This window comes from Hyperolius riggenbachi, chromosome 8 (assembly GCF_040937935.1).
Source record: "Hyperolius riggenbachi isolate aHypRig1 chromosome 8, aHypRig1.pri, whole genome shotgun sequence".
NCBI lineage: Eukaryota > Metazoa > Chordata > Amphibia > Anura > Hyperoliidae > Hyperolius > Hyperolius riggenbachi.
In genome coordinates, this window is record NC_090653.1 from 69,417,683 (window position 1) to 69,443,515 (window position 25,833).

Here is a 25,833-nt window from a genome sequence, read left to right on the forward strand (position 1 = left end):
TGTATTTTTTGGACTATAAGACTAACTTTTTCTCCCCCAAAATAGAGGAAAAAAGTCACTGCGTCTTATACACAAAGGAACATAGAAGAGGACACAAGTGGGACACAAAGGGGCATATAGAAGGACACAAAGGGGCATATAGGAGGACACATGGAGGACACAAGGGGACAGGGGAGGACAAGGGAGACACAAGCGGTACAAGGGGGCATAATCCACAGGATGCCCCTTCTCCATGGATGCACCAGGTTTAGTATATAGGTGCGTCTTATGGTTAGGGGCATCTTAGTCTGAAAAATACGGTAAATGCTAATGTTGTTACCAGCTACATTTTGTCTAAATAATGCTTTGCTGACAATATTTACTGATAGTGTTCAGTGAACAATGGCCCCTGATTCAGAAAAAGCAGGTAATATTTACATGCACACATAGGGCACATAAATTCTACTAGTGTTTGTGCAAGCGCAATGCTCGTAAGGTATATAATGCACATGTTATGTTATCTGTACTATGCATGTTAAGTTGCTAACATAAATGCTGGTAAAATATGTGCGCTATGTGTGCACATAACTTCTACCTGCATTTTATGATTCAGGGCCAATATCAGAAACTTCTCACACTGAACAATATCATGGTATTTGTATTTTGATCAGGGTGGGAAAGTGGGTACTAGCAAAGGGGTGGGAAGGGTCAATGGGTGCTGGCAGAGGATAGGAGATGCCAGTGGGTGCTGGGGGGAGGTCACTGGGTGCTGGCGGAGGGTGGGAGAGGTCAGTGAGTGCTTGTGGAGGGTGAGAGATGTCATTGGTTGCTGGTGGAGGGGTGGGACTAATTACCGCCGCTGTTCCATGCAACACACGCACACATGGTTTCCGACTCCTAGAATCACATTAGAAAGACACAGGCCGCTATTTATCAGTGTGACGTGAAGGACAGAGACGGGGCCAGTCGGGGGTCTGTAGCTAATCATAAGTTGTGCCAGGCAGAAGCAGGAGGAGCAGCAGCTTTTGCAAACCGCTGCTGCATAAATAATCAGTCACTTCTGGGTATGTGTGAGGGTTTTGTCACCCCCTCTTGCTTCGTCACCCAGAGCACCCATCTACAGGTACACCACTGGGTAAATTTATACTGACATTTTGCTACAGGTAAACCTAACCCTATTCTCACACAGAACCCTCCCTTCACTGTTGCCTAACCATAACCAACCCCTCCTCTCCAATGCCAAACCCTAAGTACCACCCCCCTCGCCAATGCCTAACCTTATTTGTAGCCACAGCTTGCATAGCAGGTGGCTCCAGTGCCCAAATTTCCCTCTGTAGCCTATATTACTAAAGGCACCTATGGCGGCACCCTAACTTCTACGCCGCCTCTGGTGCCAAAATTTTCTGCTTTCAGTACCGATATCTCTGAAAACTCACGGCAAACCTTCATTCCTGCAGCTGCTGATTAGACTCACCAGCTTTTCTTCTCGATTCTAATGTGAGTGGGGAATGCTTGGGACCAGGCCTAAGTTTACATCATAGGAGCCTTTAGGCACAGATGTCCTTGCACCATAGACTTCGCACTCTATGAATCTACAAACCCCCACTGAACGCACCGCAAGAATGTTTACTGTCCCAGCTGTCACCTCTCCCTTACATCCCTTGCCTATCATAGGTAGCTACAGGTGTCCCTTAGCATTAGGTAGCCAGAGGTACCCTCAGTATTAAATAGGTAGAGGTGCCCCTCACTGAAGGTAGATCTTGTCAATGGAATGCAGAGAGCTGTGTGAGGAACCTTATTTACAACTCGAGACTCTGCATTAGAAAGGAGGGAGGCACTAGGGGAGGGGATTGAGGCGTCTTTCTATCATCAGGCGCCTGTAGGCACGTGCCTTATGGCAAATACAGCCCTGCTTGGGACTTACTCTTCAAATCATTGGTTGCTATACGTTTCCTGACACAGAGAACCTGGAAATGGAGGGAGTGATGTGTTCGGCTTCTTCATTGCCAATCACCAGAGCAATGTGTTGTCCTTCCTGAATGGACCAAAGATTACATGGGGAACAGCTATGGATGGCCGCTAAAACACTAAAATCCATTTTCAACAGCTAATATTGATAAACATGCCCTTCTCGGGGGGGGGGGGGGGGGGGTCTGAGAACACTTTTTTGTGTTTTTTCCAATGCCCTGTGAGTAAATCTCACAGCATGGTAAAAAATGGGGAGATTCAGAGGTGTCTTGAAAGAATCACAACTGCCTCTGTGGCTCAGCTATGTTGTTTGAGCCTGAGAGGTTATTCAGTAAAACGATTGCACCACTGTAAACCATTGGACTATTATAATATACTACTTTGTAGACTACCAACTAACAGACTGGCACCACTCCAATCTGTACTGAACTCAGCTGCTTGACTCCTTTATCGTTCTTTCTGCTCCTCTGCTGCTCCTCTTTGTCAAGCTCTTTATTGGCTGCTAACTAACAAGAGGATCCATTTCATACTCTTATGCCTGGTACACACCATGCAATTTCCCATCAGATAAACTGGTCAAATAGACAATTTTCCAATCACGTCTATATAAAAATCAATCAGAAAAAATGATCAGCAATCAGATCGGACCTGTCTGGACCTCGATTTGACCCATCTAAAGGTAAATTGCATGGTGTGTACCAGGCATTAGCCCTAACCTACAAAGCTCTCCACAATCTTTCCCCCCTGCCCATCTCCTCACTAGTTTCAAGATACCAACCCAACCGCATTCTCAGATCTGCACACGACCCTCTCTTGTCCTCCTCTCAAATCATCTCCTCACATTCATGTAAACAAGATTTCTCACTTGCCTCACCCCTCCTCTGGAATCCCCTTGCAAAACACTTCCGTCACTTTCCAACTTTTTAAATCTTTAAGCGCTTCCTCAAGGCTCCATTTTTCCGAGAAGCATACACTCTAACTTAGGCCATTCCCTCCCTCCATTGGCCAAGCTGTACTCCTTACTAAGTAATCTAAAAACACGCTTCCTTTTATGTATATTGTATACTACCCCACCTCTTGTTTCCCCCATTCCTTTAGATTGTAATCTCGTTAGGGCAGGGCTCTCTCACCCTTTTGTGTCTTGGATTTTGTTATTTATTTTGTGTCTGGGAATTTGTTCTACATTTTATTTATTACATTTGTCAGAGTATTTACAATGCCTACCAATTCTGTATTTTGGACCCGTGTCTATATTTGGTGTTTACAATTGACTGTATTATTTTGTACCCAATGTTTTTTTTTTTTTTTACTTTATACACCACCACAATATGCTGGCACTTTATAAACCAATAATAATAATAATAAACCTGTACTTGAGTTATTACAATTTGCTTGCTATTAAGTGGTTAGAATTTGTCATGCTCACATGTATAAAATCAGATCATAGGGTTGCTGAGAGTGAGAAAGGGGCAGTGGACATTTGTGCACCACTGGGCGTTGCCATAGACTGTAATGTGAATTACGGCTATGGCAGTGCTCAGAGGGTAATTTGGGTGGCGGCAAAAGACAGAGCCCAAAGTACAAAATACAGCCGCAATCAATAGCTGGCAGCCGAATTGCATCTTAACTCTGAGTCGATAGTGTCCTGAGGGGGGAATAGTAATTAACGCCGCCAGGGCCACCATCAGAAATTTTGGGGCCCCTCACACATCATCAGGCCTGGGCCCCCCCTCCCTGGGCCCCCCACTGGTTGCAGTGCCTACCCACTAGCCATCCCACCCCCATGTCCATGTGCAAAGTGCGCTGCGGCGAAAAAATGTGCATGGCTCCTACACTGAAGAAAGCGGGGTGCTTTTTTTTGTCAGCCTCTGTTCCCCCTGTGCCTCTTTTATCCCCCTGTGTTACCTCTTGTCCTATTCTGTCTCAGCTCGTCCCTCTGCCCTAGCCAAGTATAGGTGCCCCCATGTATAGGTATCTAGGCATAGGTGCCCCCAGTATAGGTAGCCAGGTATAGGTTCCCCCAGTATAAGTAGCCAGCTATAGGTGGTGCCCCAGTATAGGTAGCCTGGTATAGCTGCTGACCCAGTATAGACCAGCAAGATGCAGGTGCCTCAGTATAGGTATTCAAGTATAGGTGGTGCCCCACGATAGGTAGCCCGGTATAGTTGCCCCCAGTATAGGTAGCCTGGTATGGGTGGTGCACCAGTATAGTTTAGCCAAGTACAGGTGCCCCCAGTATAGGTAGCAAGCTATAGGCGCCCCAGTATAAGTAGCCAAGTATAGGTGGTGCCCCAGTATATGTAGCCAGGTAAAGGTGGTGCCCTCAGTAAAGGTAACCTAACATAGGTGGTGCCCCAGTATAGGTAGCCAGGTAAAGGTGGTGCCCTCAGTAAAGGTAGCCTAATATAGGTGGTGCCCCAGTATAGGTAGCCAGGTAAAGGTGATGCCCTCAGTAAAGGTAGCCAAGTATAGGTGGTGCCCCTATATAGGTGGTGGCCCAGTATAGGTAGCTAGGAATAGGTGGTTCCAGCCCCAGTAAAGGTAGCCAGGTATAGGTGGTGGCCCAGTATAGGTAGCCTGTAGCCAGATATAGGTGATGCCCCAGTATAGAAAGTCCACTGTAGCGGGCTCACTCATCTGCTCCCCACGTTCAAGCGATGATGTCACTCTCCTCTCAGTGCTGGAATGCGGTGTGCTGGTTAGTGAGACACAGGCCAGCACATGCAGCCCTTCCATTGCTTTTTTGGGGGGGGGGGGGGGAGGGGCAGAAGCACAGGGCCCCTCACTGCAGTGTCAGTTGTCCCCCCCTGATGGCTGCCCTGAACGCCGCCAGGACATTTGCAATAGCAGAGTGAGACGTTTTTAGGCTTCACCCTGCGCCCAAGTTTCCCAGCGCCCTTTTTGCATGTATGCTGCTGAGAGGCATGTGAATCGGTGATTGTGATCAGTGATTAGACCAGTCAGTTGGGTTTCTGCCCCTCCCACTCTGAGCATGAACTCTGCTCTGTCAGTAACTACGCACACAGCTGAATTTTCTCCATGGAAGAAGCGGCAACCAAGAATCATGAGACAAGTTCCAAATGGATTTTTAAGGTTTTGCAGAGATAGTTATACATGTTTAAATTATTGATGTAAGGCCATTTAACTGTTTGCGTTTGGATTACTGCCTGGAGTCCACTTTCAAAAATGAATAATGATTCCTCATTCATGACTACATTTTGCGCATCTTAACTGCACTTTGATCTGTTTTACCGAAGCTGTAAACCTGCGCCAACGCCCCCTCCTGTTCTACTCCCCTTCATCTCCTTTATCTCATTATAACTATTGCTTCATGGTTGTGGATCAAGCCATCCTCTTTTTCATTTTACAACTGTAACTTAATCATTTTCCTTTGGTCTTCAGTGCGCCTTTCCCATTTCCATATTTATCTCTTCATATTCTACATACTCATCTCCTCAGCCTCGAATTGCTCCCCAAAGACCCATGTATACAGTTTTCATTTACTTCTATTTTTATTTCAGTCTTCATTTCCCCCATGTTCCTCCATGTCTATGCTGCTATTTTATTAATATCACAAGCTAGTCCCTTCCCTCATTATTTAATATCCCACGCCTGTGTGCTTATAAAGCAGAGTTCAAGTTAAATGAAGAAAGCAACCCAATATAATGCAAAGTTACAGCTATAATAGTGTTCCAGGTCCACTAAACATGTCATTGTTATGTAGACTATGAAGTGTTGGGAGACTGGTCATTGTATCCTTGACCTTTCTTTGATTCTTTTTGGTGGGCTTCCTCAATAGCCTTATCCAGAGGTCCAGCTTAATAAACACTGATATATGTATGCCTCCATTGTTCCTAGCGTACTCTCATGTAACTGTTAAATCTGTCCACTCTTCGGTCCCTTCCTCTGACTTACTTTGATATGGAGCTAATAAGAATGGAATGGAGTTCCAGTAGACATATTTTTGCCACAAAACTTAAAAAGATTTTTTGTCTGCTCAAGGAGAAGATTGGCTGGAGAAAATGTGATTTATTAGTTTTATTTAGTTGCATTGTAGCTCAATGATCTCAAGCTGAATGTACACAAAGAAGATCAGGTGACCAATCCAGAAGGCTGGATCTCTAGACATAGGGGAAATGTAGCCATTTTTCTGCCTTAAAGGGAACCTTAACTGAACGGGGGGTAAAGAGTTTCACTTACCTGGGGCTAATAATACGTCCAATAATACGCATGGCGGCCAGCGACTGGTGAGTCGTCAAAAACGAAACTAAGTGACAGCGGGGGACCAGAGGATTCCAGAGTGGCGCCGAGGGCACAGGACTGCTGCAGGGGGTTGGTAATAGCCCCAGGTAAGTGAAACTCTTTACCCCCCGTTCAGTTAAGGTTCCCTTTAATGGTGCCTGTAGAATACTGGTGAACACACTGGAAGTCAGTAGGACATGATTGGGGCCGGATTTCTGTGAAGGTCACAAAGGTCTGGGCCTTGGGTGGCTGGTTCTCCAGGTCTCTTCTCTAGACCTCTTTATTATATTGTACTCTTTTCCTTACACAGCCTTTTGCCTTGCTCGGCAGCTTCTTTTTCTCTCTCCCATGCTAATTTCTGCCCTTCCCTTTCATCTTGTCTCTTCTCCTGCTCTAGGTGTTTTCTCTTTGTCACATTTCTTCTGTATTGTGCTCCATGTTATCTTTGTCCTCTGGTGTCCTCTCACCTGTCTTCTGTTTCTTGTCTTTTCTCCTGCTCTAGGTGTTTTCTCTCTATCATATTTTATCTGTAGTGTGCTCACTGTTGTCGTTATCCTTTGGTGTCTTCTCACCTGTCCTCTTCTGTGTCTTGTCTCTTATACCTCTCTAGCTGTTTTCTCTCTGTCACATTTCTTCGGTGTTGTGCTCCCTGTTGTCTTTGTCCTCTGGTGTCCTCTTTCCTGCCTTCTGGGCCTTGTCTCTTCTCCTTCTCTAGATTTTTTGTATCTGTCACATTTCTTTTTCTGTATTGCACTATTTTTTGTTTTTGTCCTCTGATGTCCTCTAACATGTCTTCTATTGTCTTGCTTTTCTGTCTTTCTGTAGAAATGACTCTTCTTTCTATTTTCTCCAGTGTTTGATCTTACCTCCTGTTTGTTCTCACTGCTCTTTTGAGTTTTATCATCTCTCTATTGTGAGCCGCTTTTCTCTTTTTTTCTGTGAGGATCTCTTCCCTCCCCTGTTGAAATATTCTGTCTTCTGTCCTTTCTTGCTCTATATCACCTGTCCTTTTCTGGGTCTCTTGTGTGTGTTATATGTTTGCTATTCTCTTTCCTTGTGTCCATTTCTGGTATTGTTATTTCTGTTGAGCTCACTCCTGTGTGATACACTCTTTGCTCTGCTCCTCTAGGCATCTCCCCTCTCCTGTTTATCTTGTTTTGTGCTTGTTTTCTCTTCTCTCTTTGGAGCTGTCCTTTCTGTTTCTGTGCTATCCTGTTTTTTTTCTTTGTGTGGTGTTCTTATTTTCCTCATCTCTTTACTTGATATTCCTACTTTTCTTTTCTATGTTCTGCTCTAATATCATCTTTTTTCCTTTACGGCTATTCTGTCATTTCCGTCTGTCTTGCTCCTTGTGTACTCGGTTTATCAATTCTCTGTTCTGTTTTTACTTTTCTTAAAATATTTATTGCTCATCTCTTTTCCTTATATCTGTATATTTTTCTTCTTTGACATTTCTTTTGCCTTTTGCTTATTCCATGTTTTTCTCTCTCCTTCATACCTCCCAATACTCATTTTGTAGGCTCGTCTTTCCTTATATGTCTCTCCTTTCTTCTATTCTACTCTACTCTTTACCAGTTTGTATTTGTATTGGTCTTTCTTCTTCTTTTTCTTCTTATTATATATTATCTACCACTGACATTGTCTATAGTCATGACACTTAAAGTGTAACGGTCGGGCATAAAATCAAAAATCAATTCTTTATTTTTATCTGGTAAACAAGTAATAAGGATGCTAACCAGGCAATCCAAAAGTTAAAATACCTATCACTTTTCTTGTCGACAAATGATCATTCCCCAGTTTACATGTCTCTTATTTGATACACAAAAAGGAAGTTGCAGGGCATGCTGGGTTGTCCTTTTTTTGCTTTTTAATTTCCCCTCAGACTTAACTAATGCAGCCTGGTTTGCTGAAGCCTCTTTCCCTCCTGTTTTCCCCTCCCACACCTCTGTTCCTCTCTGATTGGCCAATATTTCTCATGCTGAGACAATGCACTTTCTATAGTAGAGGGCGGGCAATGCATACACAATCAGGTAGAGGAGAGTAAAGGAGGAAATGACATCAGGATTGGCTTCATAATAGCCACAGTTAAAATGAGAAATGCTAAGAAGGATTTTCTCTTTTTTTTTTACTGTACAAAAATCAAAAATGGACAGTGCAATACATATGTTATGTAGGTAGAGCAAGTATTTATCTACTTATATAAGTGCTTTTTTTCTGAGATAGTATGGCTGACAGCTCCTTTTTAAAGAGACTCAGAGATGAAAAAATAGGAAACCTGAGATGAATACTGTCCCAGGATTTATACTTACCTGGGGCTTCCTCCAGCCCACTTCAGGCAGTTCGGTCCCTTGCTGTCTCCCGGGTCCTCTCCGGTTCCCCAATGATCGCCTATTGGCTCAGTCACTCTTCATCGCGCATGCGTGGCCCCATCCCGCTCCGATGGATGGAAGCATTCTGCGCCTGCACAATCATACTGCACAGGCGCAGCTCCTGAATGCTCTAGAGAAGTGTTTCTCAACATTTTATTGGTATGTACCCCTTGAAAAGCCCTGTACTCACCAAGTACCCCCTAGCATAGTAAACATTATCACAAGTACCCCTTGACAAATATATATTTAATCCTATTACATAATTAGTTCTAAACAATTTCCAAGCACTTACTATTGCTTTTAATTAGCTTAAATACTAATTTGGTGTTGTTGTAAATAAGATTTATCATATTCTAAAACTCTAGATTTGTTATTCTTGGTTAAGTTTATCAAGCCTGAGTACCTCCTGGAACCATCAAACATACCCCCTGGGGTACGCGTTCCACCTGTTGAGAACCTAAGCTCTAGAGGCTTCCCTGATCCTTCAGGACTGCCGCACCTGGATGCCTGTGCCTGTGCTGTAGCTCGGAGCCACTGGTGCACTGAGAAAAAAAGCTGTGTACAAGCGCCTTCGTGCTACTGTGCAGGCTGTCCATGTGCCTTTGCAATCCAGCCGCAAGCAATCTTAACTTTAAAGTTGAAGATTAAGAGGTTCGAAGGAAGACTGGAGAACCCTCGGGGCCATCCAAAGGGTTCCACTGAGTGAGGTATTACTAAGGAGGTAATGCTGTAGACTAGTTATTTTAAATTTGCCTAACAGGGGCGTAACTACAAATCATGGACCCCCCCCCCCCAGCAAGACATTGATGGGTCCACACAATTTTCACACCATCTCCCTTGCCTACTCATAGTGACCCTCCACGCCTGGGAATCCATCTTACAAGGTCATAAAACAAGTGTTGCCATCAAAACCACAGAAGCACATGATCTGAGGGATGAACCCCTTTACTGGAGGGAGTGAGCTAATAATAAGCTCTTGCCCCTCTGTGGTTGCAGTGGCTGCCCCCCTGTAGTTGCCTAATATATAACAGGTCCACTTTTGTGTCTCGTGTACTTCCCTCTGTCTTCTCTCTCCCTGGTTTCTTATCTACCGTTGTTCTTTTTCTTTGTTTCCTCTTCTTTATATTCTTTCTATTTCTGCTCTTTAGAATGTCCTCCTTTTCAATCTCCTTCCTCTTGTCTCTCTCTCCATTATTTCTTCCTCCCTCTCGTGCTCTCCGTCCTCCCGTCCTCTGCTGTTCTCTCTCCTCGTAATTCCTCGCCTCATTATATTCCTACCCCTCGCCGTCCCCGTTCTCCCTCTCCGTCCCTTCCTCTTTTTGCGCTCTGACTGATATATTGTTCCATTAAAGCTTTCACAACCTTTTAAGAAAATAAAATCAGCCGAGAGAAAGCGAGAGAGACGAGGTCTGAATGCAATGAACATGAAAAGATTTGGGATGGCAAAGGAAGTCTGAGGATGGAGATGAGAACAGCCAAGTGTCGCATAAGAAAAATATATATATATTGGCAGACGAGATTAGTCATCACTTACTGGAATAAATCACTTTAGCTGAGAAGCTGTAGGGGAAAACGTCCTCTAGGACGCATGTTGAAGAACGTCCAGGAACAGTGCGTGCCGATCCTCCACCTGCTGCATGGGGAGCAGCAAATGAAGACGTTAGAACACTTTTAATGAAGCACTCTTAATTAGCATGTAATTGACATTTATTTCATTAGCAGGCTTGCTCCAGCGTAGCTCGAGGTCATATTCCAGGCTGGTGGTTTGCCCAGAGCCCCTGAGATAGACAGGCAGCAGGAGAGCACAGGTATAGAAAGAGGAACAGCAGCAGCATGCTGAGCTGGAGCAGAGGGTGAGAAAAGGGGGAAGGGGGTGGGAAATAGCCGAGGAAGGGTTTAGGAAAGGAGGGATGCGGTGACAGAATGATCACGTTTATTTCATTTCATCAATGAGAAAGCATTAAAGCAGCCTTAATAATCTGCTAAGGCTTCGCAGGCAGCAGTATCTCCAGGCTTAAACAATACACCCCCTCATACTTAGCATATTCATTAGGCAACTTCAGTAATGGAAATAATGCTGAACCTTAATCTGCACAAATGGAAGCCTTTCAATTCAGATTTGCCTTATTTAAACAAAATAGAATGACATAAGGCATTAAAGTGTACCTGAAGTGGCACTTACGTACAGAGAGGGGCGGTCAGGTGGGATTTTTATTCAGAGCCGCTTCTAGAATAATACTGGTCATCCTACCAGAAGTCAAAAGTTTTCCATCTTATGAATAAAGCAAACCTGAACTGAAAATAAACTAATAAGGTAAACAAATATATCTATATGCCTACCTAGTTTATTTGAATCCCACAGTCTTATTGTGTTTAAAAACATAAGATTAAAAATGTGTATGTCTCCAGTGAAAGTTTTAGCAGTGCAGTGGGTTTGAATTGTGTAGGAGGGTATATGGGTAGTACAGTGGGTTCTGATTGTACAGAAATAGTGTAGGGGGCATATGGGTAGTGCAGTGGGTTTGGACTGTACAGAAATTGTATAGGGAGCATATGGACAGTGTAGTGGGTTTGGACTGTACAGGAATAGTGTAGGAGACATATGGGGGTAGTACAGTGGGTTTAGACTGTACAGGAATAGTGTATCAGGCTTATGGGCAGTGCAATGGGTTTGGACTGTACAGGAATTGTGTAGGAGGTATATGGGTAGTGCAGTGGGTTTGCATTTTACAGGAATAGTGTGTGTTTGTGTGTGTGTGTGTTTGGGGGGGGGGGGATATGGACAGTGCAGTGGGTTTGGACTGTACAGGAATAGTGTAGGAGGCATATGGGCAGTGCAGTGGTGGGTTGAGACTGTACAGGAATAGTGTAGCGGGCTTATGGGCAGTGTAGTGGGTTTGGACTGTACAGGAATAGTGTAGGAGATATATGGGCAGTGCAGTGGGTTTGGACTGTACAGGAATAGTGTAGGAGATATATGGGCAGTGCAGTGGGTTTGGACTGTACAGGAATAGTGTAGGAGGCATATGGGCAGTGCAGTGGTGGGTTTAGACTGTACAGGAATAGTGTAGCGGGCTTATGGGCAGTGTAGTGGGTTTGGACTGTACAGGAATAGTGTAGGAGATATATGGGAAGTGTAGTGGGTTTGGACTGTACAGGAATAGTGTGTGTTTGGGGGGGGGGGGGGGGTATATGGACAGTGCAGTAGATTTGGACTTTACAGGAATAGTGTGTGTGTATGTGTGTTGGGGGAGGGGGGCATATGGGCAGTGCAGTGGGTTTAGACTGTACAGGAATAGTGTAGCGGGCTTATGTGCAGTGCAATGTGTTTGGACTGTACAGGAATAGTGTATCAGGCAGCTGGGTTCTACAGTGAGTTTGGCCTGTACAGGAATAGTGTAGGGGGCATATGGGCTGTGCAGTGGATTTGGACTGTACAGGAATAGTGTAGGAAGTATATGGGCAGTGAAGTGGGTTTGGACTGTACAGGAATAGTGTAGGAAGTATATGGGCAGTGAAGTGGGTTTGGACTGTACAGGAATATTGTAGGAGGTATATGGGCAGTGCCCAACAGCAGTGGAACCAAGGTGAAGGTCTAGTGACAGACATATGAAGCATGCTTGGATGTCTCCCACAAGGCTCTGGGAAAATTGGATAACTAGGAGCATGTAGGTCATCTTCCTCCCCGTCTGCATATTTAACATCAGTTTGATTTCGGCATGTTCTGTTTAGACTTGGAGAACACTTGGAGTCCCAGAGTTGCAGCTGGCAGTTGGTTGATGTGTCACATGTGGTGGCAGCACTGGCGGTTTTCACCACTCATCAGAACAGAAGCCACTCTTTCTGCCACCTCGTATTATTAGTTTGCAGCATGGCCTGTCACAGCAGAGCACACGTGAACAATGGCAGAGCAGCGGGCCGGGATGTGGGGTTGAGTACGCTGCTGGCTGGAGTCCAGTCCTTCATGAGAACTGGGAGTTAATCCAGCAAGCACTGAACACTTACAAATGATTCAGAACAACAAGGCAGGAGGCAGAGAGAGCTCAGGGAATTTCTCATACGGGAAGCACTTTGTGAACCAGAATTACAGTTTTGCCAATAAACTAGCTACAGACAGATATCCATCCACACAGTATTAAAATGTTTAAAAAAAATATTTGTATTATTAGAAGCCTTTTTTTTCTATTGTATCAGCAGCAATTAGAATTTAATGGATCAATTTGTCATACAGATTGGATAATTTGTGGAAAGATCATACAGAAATCTACTTTTCAGAAACGTATCCCCCATTCCACCACTGACAACATCATTAGTGAGTCATCACTAATTCTTCTTTTATAGTTCCTGCAACAGAGTTCGTTTTACGCAAAATTTTGCATACATTTTCGCAGTTACGCCTATTACCTTTTGTAAATTCAATTGATTTCGTATAGTCATTCATAATTTGGCATAAAGTTTTGCATGATTTTCGCCTCATTTCATGCCGACTTTAGCAGTGAATAACAAAGCCTCCATACATGCTGCTGACACTATTGAGAATAGTGGATACAAGTCAGAAAAATAATTTTCCAAAAAGACCTTGTAGTTTTTGAGAAAATCAATTTTAACCAGTTCAGCTTTCAGTCGTTTTTCACCTTATGCATTCAAGCAAATTTCACCTCCCATTCATTCGCCAATAACTTTATCACTACTTCTCACAATGAATTTATTCTATAGCTTGTTTTTCCGCCACAAATTAGGCTTTTGCTAAGAATTATTTTTTTCTAAATGCATTTTAACGGGAATATTAAGATCAAAATGGAAAAAATTTGGCTAGTATAGCTTTAAAATAATACATGCTACCATTGTTAAAACCCACGTATTTTATTTGCCCATTTGCCCCTGTTACACCATTTAAATTAGTAGATCTAGGTTTTCTGATGGTGAAACCAGGTAAATTACCGTAAAAGTGGGTATTGTGAGTAATATACTGCATTCTGCTACAGTGTCCGCCGTCCGGTACTGAAATGCTTTTTTAGCCTCTTCTTGCAAAATGGACGTTTTAAAATGTCTGTTTTTTTCACTTTTCAGTGCAAAACAGCAGACGTTTTAAAATGATCTGTTTTGCAGGGAAGAGGATCAAAGTGCACCTGCGAATACCATGGGGGCTGGGGGGTATGTTATGCACATTCACATGTGTATGTGCACAGCCACTTCCCGACACCTATGGGCAGTCGCCGGACAGGAAGTTATTAAGATAGACATACTTGGTTCAAACAAATCGATTTTCTCGATAAAAATTATTAATTGGGTCAAGAATCAAGAAATCTCACTAATATTATAAATGCGAAAGTTTGTATGTTTGTTACTCAAGCACGCAACAATGGCTGAACGGATTAGAATGAAATATGGCACACACATAGTATAATACCTGGAATAACATATAGGATACTTTTTATCACCATGACCAAAAAGTGGGCAGAGACAAAAACAGATTTCACTGGGAAAATGTAAGCTGCAGACATTCTTACACTGTTAATGGCAGGGTTCTCAAACTTTGCACAGTTGGTCACTGGGTGACTGAGATTAATATTCAGAAAAAAGGGTGGAGCCTACAAAAGCCAATCAAAATTCACCTATTGATTTTCAAGTGGAATATTTAATTGCTGCCATTCTTGCGCTGTTAATGGCGCAAGCCTCAAACCTGGTACAGTTAGTCATTGGGTGGCTGGGGATCAAATTCAGAAAAGGGGTGGAGCCACAAACGGCCAATCAGATTTGTTTCATTTCAGTGCAAATTATTGATGCCAAAGACCGCAAAGCTCACAAACTTGGTCATTGAGTAATTGTGTGCCAAATACATACCTGGGCAATGCCGGGCAATCAACTAGTGAAAAATAATTGTTTTGCCTGATCGTGGAAAAAACAATAGATTTTCTTAATTTTATGATAAATTCCAGAACGGATGTGTTGGAAAGGCTGCAGGCTGAAATGAAAAAAATCAAGTATATATAGCTAGGGTTAAACAATCCCCAATAACAGTTTAAGGCCAGAAACCCACTAGGAGGGATTTCTAAGTGCTCGTGATTTGAAAAAGCTCTTACTAATGCAATGCTATGGGGGATTTATATAAAATCACATCGCTCAAGTGGGATCACACCCATAGAAATACATTAGCAAGAGTTTTCAAATCACAAAGCGCTTAGAAAATCGCTCCTAGTGGGTTCCTGGCCTAAGGTCTATTTCCACTAGATGTGAGTATGCAGCGTATTCCCGCATGCGAGTCAGACGCACAGGGAATCACTGCCTATTCAGTCAATAGGCTTGCTTTCCGAATCACATGCTGCTGAGGTTTGGTTTGGACAGCATGCTGTAGGTTGCTGCAGCATGCATCGGAATTTGTATAGCCATACATGGCACGGCTATAGTGAATTAGCTGCGGAATCTTAAAAGCATGTGTGCCTTATCCGATTTGGAATCGGATACAGCGCCCCAGTGAAAAATTGCCCTTACTCTTACTTTGGAAAGGTTGGCACATAACACATGACCACCACTTAGTGGTCTGAAAAGGTGCGTGTTAATTTAAGCACCATCTACCTTTCTTGGAAAGGTAAAGAAGTTACTGAACTCAAAACTTACACTCTTGTTATCTATTATTGTCAATAGAGGCCAGGCAGTTAAAGTGAATGGGAACCGCATTTAAAAAAATGAGACAGATACTTACCCAAGGAGTGGGAAGGTCCCCTCGTTCCAGTGCTGGCTCGCCCGGTTGCAGTATTTGACTAATTTAGTCAAATACTGCTTTACCCGGCCGAAGGAGGCTTCAGAAATCTTCAGGGAGCCCGAGTGCTCTTGAAGAAGGGCGGCCCTGTACTGCGCCTGCACAAGCACACTCTCTTGTGCAGTATGGAACCGCAAGTCTTTGGGAGGACACGGCTCCCGAAAACCTCCAAATACCCTTTCGGCGGGAGATTAAAAAGGGGGGGAGCCAGCACAGGATAGAGGGCACCGAGAGAGAGGAGACGGAAGGCTCTATATGACCCAGAGCCTTCCCTTTCCTTAGGTAAGTATTTGCTTCATTTTTTTAAAAATGCGGTTCCCATTCACTTTAAAGGGAGACTTAAGGGGGGAAAAACCAAGTTCAACTTACCTGGGGCTTCTTGCAGCCCCCTGGAGGCATCCTGTGCCCACAACGCTGGTCCAAGTCCCTCCAATCAGCAGCAGCAACCCAAGCAAAAGTGGGTCGGTCGCTGCCAGTTGGCGGCTAATGCGCATGCGCGGCCCTGAGCCGCAAGGGCACTCTGATTGCGCTCCCATTGCCGGGAGCACTCTGCACATGCGAAGTAGCGATTTCCGCAGTACGCTCCCAGCATCGAGTGCATGGTGAGAAGGCAATTGGCCGGCCAGTCTTGCGGGCGTTGCCACTGCTGGCCAGAGGGACTTGGACCAACGCCATGGGCACAGGATGCCTCCAGGGGGGAAGCAGGAAGCCCCAGGTAAGTTAAACTAATTTTTTTTTTTAATTATACTTTTGATTTCCTTTAATAGCTGCATTTCAGCACTAGTGTCCAAAGTCTATTTTTCCCAGACAGAACACAAAATGCATGGAATTTCTAGGACATCACTACGTTCGGGTGTGTTTCATCCTGGAAATGTGGGGGCCTTCCACAAACCAAAACCATAATTCTAGACACCCCCTTCAGCCCCCCCCCCCCCCCCCCCCTCCACTCAAAAATATAATGGACAAAAATGTAACTTGCTTGTTATAGGGACAATTGACTGTAAATCTCATTGAGAGGCTATAATGTGTATAATTCAATATAAATATAATTCACTGTAGAAAATCTGTCAACATTATTATCACAGAGTAATAATAGTTACCTTGCCTTCTGAAATGTACATTAGAATAGCAACACAATATTCTATAGTCAACAGGTCCCTCTTATTTTTTCATATCCCTTTGTTTTGATTCATTTTCCATTTTCAGAGTACAAATACATAGTAAGAGTAATGACTCCAGTGGCACAGACGTCTGTCTGTTGCCAGCACAGAATATTGCTATTGAAGCTGCCAAGTGTGACAATGAGCAAATGTCAGCTGAACAAAAACAAGCAGACAAAACTGAACAGAGAAAAACAGTCTTCGATATTACTGATCATAGTAAGATGTGGCCTTTTCATGTGTTAACTATGTCCCGCCAGAACCAAAATTAGCAATAATAATAAGCTTGATTTGGCCATCATATGTTACAACATTCTAATGAGCTGTCAGCAGCAGTAGTTGAGTAACTGTAGGAGTTGGCCTTTCCTATTATATTATCCAGATATTAAGAAGTGAGCTGCAATACAGATCTAATGTAACTTTTATGAGTGAAGTTTTGAATAATGTAAGATTTTTCCTGTCAAAAGTCAGTTAAAGCCTGTTGCTATGCACAGATTCAAAAATGCCATCTAGTAGCTTAGTAATCAGGATTTCTCAAGAACTGCCCCCACCCTATGGAACTCCATGCCACCCCCACTCCTAGTCTCAATCCTTCCTTGAACTCATTCAAGCCCTTAAAACACGTTTTTTTTAACCAGTTCACCCCCAAGGGTTTTTATCCTAACGGACCAGAGCAATTTTCAGTTGTCAGCGCTCCTCCCTTTTATTCCCTAATAACTTTATTACTACTTATCACAAGAAAATGATCTATACCTCGTTTTTTTCGCCACCAATTAGGCTTTCTGTGGATAGTACATTTTGCTAAGAATTTTTTTATTCTAAATGCATTTTAATGAGAAAAACAGAAAAAAAAAGAAAAAAAATTATTATTTCTCAGTGTTCAGCCTTTATAGTTTTAAAATTAAACATTCTCCTGTGGATAAAACAAACACGTTTTATTTGCCCAGTGGTCCCGATAATTAAACCGTTTAGATTATGTCCCTACCACAATGTATGGCGACAGTATATTATTTTGAAATATAAGTGGTTATTTTTCTGTTTGTTCTGGCCATAATTACAAGCCCCTATGTAATAAATTAAAATTAATTTTCCCCCATAAAATATAGAATAAAAAAAGCTGAGTCCCTAAGGCAACTATTTTTTTTTTTTTTAAGCTGATTTTTTTTTTTTACAAGTGTTTTTTTTGGGGGGGAGGGTTGGAAGTGTAATTTTATTAATGATGTGTATATACTTGAAAATGTATGAATTTTGTAGGTGTAATATACTTTTTGGCCACAAGATGGCGCTGGTGAACACTCATAGGACGTGTTCACTTTTTTTTTTTTTTTACACACTTTATTAAACTGTTACATTTCCTGTTTATGTGAATGGACGTAGCCGCTGTTCGCGGTCACGTCCATTCACTCCAGGCACTGCGATTGGGTAGAGGACTGTTCAGTCCTCTTCCCCAATCGCCCAGCACGGGATCCCGACGGTAATGGCGGCGGTAGCGGCGGACACACGGCGGTAGCAGCGGCGGGAATGCGCGACGTATTAAAACGTCATGTTGCTGTTAATAGCGGTAAGCATGACGTTTTAATACGTTAGGATGGCGGTAAATGGTTAAATGGCCTACCCCCATCTACCTCACTTTAACTCTCTCAGCACCTTTTCTACAGCCGTACCTTATGTGTCCCTCCCCACCCTTTAGATTGTAAGCCTTTTGCAGGATACCCCCCTCTTAGTGTATCCTTCTTGATTTTGCAACCCAGCTATGAAACCTTTCCCATGGTCTAACTCAGACTTGAATTGCTGGGTCTCTGTAAAATCACATGATCATGCATCGCATACCCTGTTTGCCTGGACAACCTTATCCTATGTTGTATAACCGTTTGCTACCTCTCTGTTTATTGCTTCTTGTTTACATTGTATGTATTCCTATTTATTGTCCAGCGCAGCGTAATATGTTGGCGCTTTATAAATACAATAAATAATAATAATCAAAGTCTCACATGTCACCTATTTGCAGCTACAAGTGCTGTCGTAAAGTGAAACTACAGTTTGGCATAACATACAGCAAAAACTTGATTTCCTACTTTCTATTGCTCATACAGTTATTCTGCTTGCTTTTATCCACAGGTAATGTCATCTGTGTAAAATGTACAAGTCCCCCCTACTCACAGTATTGCTAGGAGCTGCTATTGCAGGTATAGTATATCAGAAAATTCATTAAAAAAATGTATGTGAGCTGCTCTGTATACGGATATTGATTTTTTGTTTCTCACCTCAACAAATCACTGAAACCTGTTTGTTAGGTCTTATCAACTGCACTTAGTGTTCAAATCACAACAATTTCAAATAACTGATAAACTTCAGAAAAAATGAAACGTAGTCTACTAACACATTCAATAACCTCATGAAAAAAAAAATGCTGGTCACTAATGGATATAACAGTGTGGCTATTTTTGTGTGCGTATGCATGTGCGTATATATATATATATATATATATATATATATATATATATATATATATATATATATATATATATATATATATATATATATATATATATATATATATTAAGCCCTGTAGGTGGAGCTGTTGCTGCTCTTTGAATTGCATCAATCTGCTGTGCAGTCTGCAGGAGAGCAGGCACAGACTCAAATTATCTGAGAAAATTGCAGCCCATAGCAGTGACAGTCTGTGGTGCAAGTGTGCCTGGGCTTATTATCGGGTACTTTAACCACTTAAGTCTATCTGGACAGGTATATCCGTCCAGATAGACTGTGCATGAGGTGCGCTCCTGCTGCCTGCCGTAAGTTCCCCATTCAATGAATGGGAATATAATTTCCATTCACCGATCTAAGTTCCCCGCAGAAAAATCGACTTTCTGCCCCCAAAAAAGTTTCCTGTGCTCTTTATTGTTCTTTAACTGCACCACATACATTTTTTAATAAAGAATTACATTATTTTACATTTAAAATTATGTGTTTCCCTCCCACACCAAAAATTACTCAAATAATTTTTTTATAAAAATAAAAAAAATTACAATTAAAAAAACAAAATAAAAACATAAATAGTTACCTAAGGGTCTGAACTTTTTAAATATGCATGTCAAGAAAGTATCTTATTATATATATTTTTTTAATTAAAAGCTTGTAAATAGGGATGGACACAAATTGAAAAAATGCACCTTTATTCCTAAATAAAATATTGGCGCCATAAATTGTGATAGGGGCATAATTTAAACGGTGTAATAACCGGGACAAATGGGCAAATAAAATACATGAGTTTTAATTACGGTAGCATGTATTAATTTTAAACTATAATGGCCAAAAACTGAGAAATGATTTTTTTCCATTTCTTAATCTTTCTGTTAAAATGGATTTAGAAAAAAATAATCCTTACCAAAATGTACCACCCAAAGAAAGCCTAATTAGTGGCGGAAAAAACAAGATATAGATCAATTAATTGTGATAAGTAGCGATAAAGTTATTGGCGAATGAATGGGAGGTAAACGTTGCTCCGATGCATACAATTTTCAACGCTGTAGGCTGAAGTGGTTAAAAGTGACTTATCTGACACCAGCTACATGGACACATATCATACTCTACAACCAAGTGTGTATAAATTTAGAAAAAGATTTGTGCCGGAGAGGCAGGGGCGTAACTAGACATCACTGGGCCCCCCTGCGAAACTTAGGATGGGGCCCCACCCCCGCGAAACTTTGGATGGGGCCCCCCACCCCCCTCGCTTTCTGCACAGAAAAACTGAGGACCAATGTGTTTTCCCTATGCAGATAAAAACACTTAGACTTAAAGGAAATGTCAGGCAATCTATGCTATCCCCCAGATCTACGTACCTGGGGCTTCCTCCAGCCCCTTGCAGCTGACAAGTCCCTTGTTGCAGCTCTGCTCCCAGTACATACATACACATATACACACAGAGCTGTATTATTTTACTACATGAGAGCACATGCTATATGGAGGAACAACAATGACATGCTGAACATAACATATAGTATTCACTGTAACTTTGGCAAAACATTCAGAATGTCACTGATTGATACTCTTATTACGGGATCTTGGACTCAGTATGAGACAACAAGCTCTCAATGAAGCAGCAACAGTGAGACATCAATCTCTACTCTGCTGTGTTATAAAAGTAATTAGAGTGCATAAGGTCATTAGCCTGTGTGATAAGAATCTAGGAATCCTTTCAGAGTGAAAAAGGCAAAGTCTACAACTTTTTTTCAAAATGTAACTCCGTTCTTTGTTGTACATGCAGTCATCAGATCTTTGCAGCAGTGAGAGACAGATGTTTTTTTACGAACCCTAGGGAGCCGGGACAGTGTACAAATTCCAGAGTGTGTATGAGTCCTTATCTGTGTGGTGGACACATGCAGTCAATATAACAATGGTGCGAGAGCAGAATTCGTTTTTTCTCTCGGTGCCCTTAGCTGTCAGTCTCTCAAACGTTTCCCCCCACGGGCTCCCTGTAGCTTCTGGGCCTCACTGCGGAGGCGTCCCTTGCAGGGTCTATTGTTACGCCCCTGCGGAGAGGTGTTTTAGAAGGATCTCAGGGGGCTGACTGGACTATTAAATTGTAACTTTTCTCAGAGTCACAGAAAGCTTACAGTTTGGTAATGTGGATATCCACTAGCCTATTATTACATACCATTATTATTATTAGCCTATTATTACATACCATGGTTTTCACTAGTAGTTGTCTAAAAATGGTGTACAGATGTTGCTTCGCTACGTTTCAGCCATGACACCTGTTAGAGGAGACAGGAACTACATACTCTATTGTATGTGTATGTCTGACTTAAATATGTAGAAACATGAAAGGGTAATCACATGTTTAGACATCTGGGTTTATGTGGTAGGTGCTAAATTATACTTTGACCTATATGCACTGGCGTAACAATAGGCCCTGCAGCCTCTGCTCCCGGGGGGGGGCCTGGGGCCCGCTCTGGGCCATTTTGTGGGGGCTGGAGGGGTGGCAGCATGAAGGGAAAAGGTGGATCAGCGCAACACCAGGCCGCCTCCGAATGGCCTCCAATCAGAGGTGCGCTGAGCCCCCCCAGAAACTACAAACGCACCTTGAACCCAAACAGAAGCTCTGCATATACACCAAAAGCATGGCTGTTAAGTGGGAGCAGCTGACCAAAAACGAAATCAATTAGTACATAGCAAGGAAATGAACAGCGCTACTTAAAAACAGGCAAGTGCCTACCTGCAAAAGAGTGCAAGCCCCACTTGTGGAGTCGAATACACACCGAGCATACACATGACCTGTCTACCACTGGAGGAGGATGTTAGTTTCCTGTAACAGCTTGCATGCAACCTATTAAGTACTCGTCCCTCCCACTGCGAAGAAGTCGATCCTCCATGGGAGGGGCCTAACACTAACTAAATCCTAACCTATGTATATGCATAGCCTGGGTGCGGCTAATCAAATAAAATCGATTTTATTTGATTAGCCGCACCCAGGCTATGCATATACATAGGTTAGGATTTAGTTAGTGTTAGGCCCCTCCTATGGAGGATCGACTTCTTCGCAGTGGGAGGGACGAGTACCTAATAGGTTGCATGCAAGCTGTTACAGGAAACTAACATCCTCCTCCAGTGGTAGACAGGTCATGTGTATGCTCGGTGTGTATTCGACTCCACAAGTGGGGCTTGCACTCTTTTGCAGGTAGGCACTTGCCTGTTTTTAAGTAGCGCTGTTCATTTCCTTGCTATGTACTAGCATGAAGGGAAAGCCTTGGCCACAGTCGGCGGGGAGAGGGGATTTACAGATTTGGCTCTAAAGATTGTGTGGATGAACGCTACCAAATTGGAATAATACATTTCAATCTACCTTTTTACCATATAGGCAGAGGCATAACTAGGCCCCACCGGGCCCCCCTGCAGAATTTCAGAGCGGGCCCCTACCCTCCCTGGGGCCCGCTCGTGGTCGTTTTGTGGGGGCTGGAGGGGTGGCAGCATGAGAGGAAAGCCTTGGCTACAGTCGGCAGGGAGAGGGGAAGTTCCCCCCCTCTCCCTCACCTCGGGGCTCTCCCCTCTGCGCTCCCCTCCAGCTGGTTACAGTGTGGGCAGCGGCGGGCAGATACATACCTTCCGTGCGTTCAACCGCATACTCCTCGCTCTAGCGGCTGACGTCACTTCCGGAAGTGACGTCTGCCGCTAGAGCGAGGAGTATGCGGTGGAACGCATGGAAGAAGGTATGTATCTGCCCGCTGCCCACACTGTAACCAGCTGGAGGGGAGCGCAGAGGGGAGAGCCCCGAGGTGAGGGAGAGGGGGGGGCGAACTTCTCCTCTCCCCGCCGACTGTGGCCAAGGCCTTCCCCTCATGCTGCCACCCCTCCAGCCCCCACAAAACGACCACGAGCGGGCCCCAGGGAGGGGGGGGGGGGCGCTCTGAAATTCTGCAGAAGGCCCGGTGGGGCCTAGTTACGCCCCTGCCTATATGGTAAAAAGGTAGATTGAAATGTATTATTCCAATTTGGTAGCGTTCATCCACACAATCTTTAGAGCCAAATCTGTAAATCACTGTTTATTTGAATTAAAAGATTAGTTACTAACCATAATTGGAAGGAAATACGTTAAAGACCCACATGACAGGCTGCCCAGAACAGATTTGGTTAAAATCTATAGTTTTGCTGAAAAATATAAATGGTAGCACCAAAACTGGGAAAGATCCCTCTGGGAATAGGATACACTGTAATACATTTTCTTTAAGAATGTTATTTTTTTTAAAAATGGTCTATTTTGAGAGAGATCTGAGCAATGTGCTGGTGTTTAGGGACTCTCCCTTATCTATTTAAAAGGTCACCTAAACTGGGGAGGTGAGACTTTTTAACTAAAACTAATAAACCTGTTTTTTACTTTGTTTTCATCTCATTTAAATACATAGAAAGTTTATTTGGTTGTACAGTCACATGTTAAAAACCTGCCAATCACAGTCATTTATGCTAATTAGTAGTACCCAGAATCCAACAACTGATTGGCTGACTGTGATTGGCTGTTTTTTAACATTTAACCTTACGACCAAATAAACTTCCTACTGTGTGCTTTAAATGAGATGAAAACAGTGTGTAAGCAGTTTGCCTGAGGAAGGGGGGGCTCTTTATACCCCAAAACACGTTGCATAATAAAAGCTTTAGTGTATATACAGTAACATCTAGCTTTGTTAGATGCTTCCCCACAAGCTGAGGCACCCGTATCTCTACCTAGCAGCACGCTATACAGGTGAGATCATTCCACAGCCCGCTGGCCTTCTCACATTACTTAAGCCGTGCATGCGCACCTCGATTCTTTGTCTGTACAGCATTCCAGTGTCCCCTTCATAGTAGGTCCCAGAGCTCCAATGTCCCCCCCCCCCCCCCCCCGCCTTAACCACTTGAGGACCGCGGTGTTAACACCCCCCCTCCCCTCCCAAAGCCCAGGCCCTTTTTCATGATATTGGCCACTGCAGCTTTATGGCCAAGCTGCAGGGCCGTACATCTCAGTACACAAGTGACCCCCCCCCCCTTTTCTTCCCACCAACAGAACTCTCTGTTGGTGGGGTCTGGTCACCCCACCCAATGTTTTTTTTTTTTTTAATAAATAATTATTTGATTATTTTTAACATTTCTTTCTTTATTTTTTTCCCCACTCCCTCCCACCCTCCCTCCGCCAGCCAATCAGCGTGATCGGCTGTCATAGGCTTCAGCCTATGACAGCAAATCACTTCCGCACTGGCAGAGGGGACAGCCGTGTCACACAGCTGTCCCCAGTCCAGCGCTGCACAAAGTAATTTGATGGCGGTTTCGCCGTCTAACAGTCTCCCGAGCTGCGATCACCGCTCGTAGACTGAAGGCGGAGCAGAGCTCCGCCCGCCTAACAGGAGATGCGCACGCAGCCTGCGCACCATCTTCTCCTAGCCCCATAAACGGCCATTCATGCAAATCAGCGTGGAGCGGTCCTGGGGCTGCCGCACTGCTCACGCCAATTGGCGTGGAGCAGTCAGCAAGTAGTTAATAATGCGTCCCAGACTTCTAGAGTCTGGAAATTACGTTACACCAATTATAATACACTAATTATGTTTTAACGTGCACCCTATCTTTCATGAGAATTACAATTTTCTGTAAAATATCGCAAAATACCGCACATTTTACAGCATGAGGTAAATTCTGACTAAAACCTACCAGAATAGCAAACTGCTTTTACCGCATGCGGTGAAATACCAGATATGCGGTAAAATGGACGGTTAGCATACCAAAATTGAGGCCAAAGAGTACAGGAAGAAATATACATAAAAGGACAAGTGGTACAATAAGGAACTTTTCCTTTCAAGAACTGTGCCCAATCCAAAAATATCCTGATGAGAGAGAAATTCCTCCACCTTAATTAGTAGTTAAACTTTTGACATCTGTGGTAGCTTTGATTGAAATACAGGTGACATTCAAAAAATTAGAATAGTGTGCAAAAGTTCATTCATTTCAGTAATTCACCTTAAAAGTTGTAACTAATATATTAAATAGGCTCATTAAATGCAAAGCGAGGTATTTCAAGCCTTTGTTATAATTTTGATTATAATGGCTTACTGCTTATGAAAACCCCCAAATCAGAATCTCAGAAAATATGAATATTACACGAAATCAATAAAACAAAGATTTGAAATTTGAAAAATGTCAGACCTTTGAAAAATATAATCATGCATATGTACTCAATACTTTGTTTGGAGCCCTCTTTGCATCAATTACTGCCTCAATAGGCGTGGCATGGATGCTATCAGCCAGTGGCACTGCTGAGGTGTTATGGAAGACCAGGATGCTTCAATAGCGGCCTTCAGCTCTCCAGCCTTGTTCAATCTCACGTCTCTCATCTTTTCTCTCGGCAATGCTCAATAGATTCTCTATGGGGTTCAGGTCAGGCAAGTTTGCTGGCCAATCAAGCACAGTAATCCCATGGTCATTGAACTATGTTTTGGTACTTTTGACAGTGTGGGCAGGTGCCAAGTCCAGCTGGAAAATGAAGTCAGCATCTCCATAAAGCTCAACAGCGGGAGAAAGCATGAGTGCTCCAAAATATCCTGGGAGATAGCTGCGTTGATGACATGGCTCCTCAAATCAACACAGACTGTGGAATCTTCACACTGGACTTCAAGCATCTTGTATTGTGTGCCTCTCCATTTCTCCTCCAGACTCTGGGTCCTTGGTTTCTAAATGCTCTCATCAAAAAAGAGGACTTTGGACCACTGAGCAACAGACCAGTTGTTTTTTTCTTTAACACAGGTAAGAAGCCTCTGACATTGTTTGTTGTTTAGGAGCGGTTTGACAAGAGGAATACACATTTGAAACCCATTGTCCAGAATCTGTCTGTGTG

The 25,833-nt window shown here is 43.2% G+C and overlaps 1 protein-coding gene across 12 annotated transcripts in view; it reads left to right on the forward strand.

The window, feature by feature from the left end:
• Nucleotides 1-25,833, forward strand: part of TMEM91 (transmembrane protein 91) — a 510,612-nt gene that overhangs the window by 259,336 nt on the left and 225,443 nt on the right. For 8 of the 12 annotated variants that reach the window (XM_068250623.1, XM_068250638.1, XM_068250628.1 and 5 more), the window contains one exon: nt 18,597-18,664. The exons of 3 other annotated variants lie outside the window; for them this stretch is intronic. The gene's annotated coding sequence lies outside the window, so the exon portion shown is untranslated. Of the gene's footprint in view, nt 1-18,596; nt 18,665-25,450; nt 25,743-25,833 lie in introns of all 12 variants that reach the window. One more of the 12 variants, XM_068250624.1, reaches the window with a different exon arrangement.